We start from the raw sequence: 1,660 nt of genomic DNA, 5'->3' as shown, positions 1-1,660 counted from the left end.
GCAAGCCTCGGTGTTGCTCCCGCGCCTCGCTCAGCCAGCGAGCGGGAACCGGTCTGTATGTGGGATCCGAACCCTCGGGCGGGAGCGCCGCCACGCTTCCCAAGCGGCGCACTATCCAGTGCGCCACCGGGCCGGCCCTGGTTTTTTTTCTTTTTATGTAAACTGAAGTATATCCTCTGTCTGCTTATTTTCTTAACAATGTGTCCTAGAAATCTTTCCATTATCAGTCATGGATCTGCAACGTTCTTTTTAACTGCTCCACAGTGTTCTATAATTTATTTATCCATTCTCTTATTGGTAGATATTTAGGTTCCCCACCACCACCTTTTTGTTATTGTAAGCACTGCTGTAGTGAATGTCCTATTTTAAATCTTACTAGCTCCTGTCAAATCACCCTTTAAATGAGTAATTTATGCACCCTGAAATAGTGGTTGAGAATACCCATTTCCTCCCATTCTTGCCAAAACTAAATGTTGCAGTTGTACTACCCAGCCTCCAATGGTTCTTACCTCCTAGCTTTCATGGCTTTGTGTTGTCCCTTCCACACTAAACTAGAGCTCGTCTGTGTCCAATAGAATATGGTAAAAGTGGCCATGTGGTATTTCTGAGGCTAGGTCATAAATAGCCTTGGCTCTCTTAGATTGCTCACACTGGAAGAATCCAGTTGCTATCCAGTAGGTCACTCAAGCAGGTCTGTGGAAAGGAACTGAGGCCTCCCTCCAACTGCCAGCACCAACTTGCCAGCCATGGAAATGGATCCACCAAGTCTTCAAAGACAGTAGCTTCATGAGAATGAGACGCCCCAAGTTGGAACTGCCTAGCCAAACCACTACCAAATTCCTTATGCATGTACAGAAACCATGAAACATAAATGATTTTTTAACATGTTTTGGAGTGGTTTGCTTATGCAGCATTAGATGATTAAAATAGCAATGCTTTTGCCATTCTGAAGGGTGAAAAATACCTAGTTTTTAACTTCTATTGCTTTGTTTACTTATGAGATTAAACAGTTTTTATATGTTCATTAGTCATTTTTGTTTTCTATTTAAATTTTCTGTTTGTATATATTTATATGAAAATTACATACATTATTGTATATTTATATATTAATGTACGTTCTAATATATAAAATTTTATATATATACACATACACACATACCTATACCTTTATCTATTCTATTGGGTAGATTCTTTGTTTTGATAATCATGTTTAGTATCCCTCTCTTTATGATTGATTTTCTTTGTATCAGTTTGTGCTTGTTTGATGATTATAATATCTTCTCAATCTCAATGAAATTACTAATTAAAACTTTTCTAGAGATCTCTTTTGTTACTGAATGATCTTTGCTTTCTCCTGGATCATATCACATTATTCATCTTAGTTCTCTTTTATGTTATTCATTTTCCTTTAATGTTTGATTCACTATATTTAGGATTAAGGACTAAGCTGGTAACAGGTAAATGGCGTGGGTTTTCTCACTCATTATGTAGGGTATTTGTTACCAGCCCCCCCCCCCTTGGCTGGGAGGGCTGACTGCAGAATAGTATAAGTGGTGGAAGTGGCATGCCAACCCTCAGCTTCACCATAGGGTGCTGGGGCATCAAGTAGGCAGACAAACTGAAGACTCAGACCCCAGAATCCCCTGCTCAATATTAATTT

Source organism: Galeopterus variegatus, unplaced genomic scaffold (genome assembly GCF_000696425.1).
Source record: "Galeopterus variegatus unplaced genomic scaffold, G_variegatus-3.0.2 Scaffold4101, whole genome shotgun sequence".
NCBI lineage: Eukaryota > Metazoa > Chordata > Mammalia > Dermoptera > Cynocephalidae > Galeopterus > Galeopterus variegatus.
This window is presented reverse-complemented; position numbering follows the sequence as displayed.